The sequence below is a fragment of the Notothenia coriiceps genome, unplaced genomic scaffold, assembly GCF_000735185.1.
Source record: "Notothenia coriiceps isolate Sejong01 unplaced genomic scaffold, NC01 NC01_scaffold00009305, whole genome shotgun sequence".
Lineage (NCBI taxonomy): Eukaryota > Metazoa > Chordata > Actinopteri > Perciformes > Nototheniidae > Notothenia > Notothenia coriiceps.
Window position 1 is genome coordinate 203,632 of NW_011342006.1, and position 462 is coordinate 204,093.

The 462-nt window shown below is 46.1% G+C and overlaps 1 protein-coding gene across 3 annotated transcripts in view; it reads left to right on the plus strand.

Annotated features, from left to right (window-relative positions):
- Positions 1–462, plus strand: part of hip1 (huntingtin interacting protein 1) — a 68,450-nt gene that overhangs the window by 59,107 nt on the left and 8,881 nt on the right. The window lies entirely within an intron of this gene.

Genomic DNA, 462 nt, shown 5'->3' on the forward strand with positions numbered 1-462 from the left:
GGGGGGAGGGGAGGGATGCAGTGGCATCGGCAGCCCATGGCTAGGCGGCCAGAAAGCACATAGTGAAAGACGTTTTAAACACACTGCCACAGAGCAAGGTGCCACCGAACAGTGTGATACCTAAAGGCCACGCAGCGATGATCAAAGTACAATTTCAGTAGGTGCATCAGCAACTAGTGTTTTTTGTTTATCACCGACTTGAAAGAGTAAAATATGAGCCTTTTTGCTCCATTGGTCGACTTGTAGAATGAAAAACATACAGTGCCAACAAAGGCAAGACAAAATGGCCACATATAGACTATGACATGTAGCACAAAAGGGAACAGAACAAAAGAAAGAAAAGCAATGACAACTGTGAACTCCTGCCCCATATTTAAGAGGGGTACATGGTTCACAGTTTCACATGGAGTCCTCCGCCTCCAACCCCATCCCAGTTACTTTGATTCTTTATTCATCCCCCCC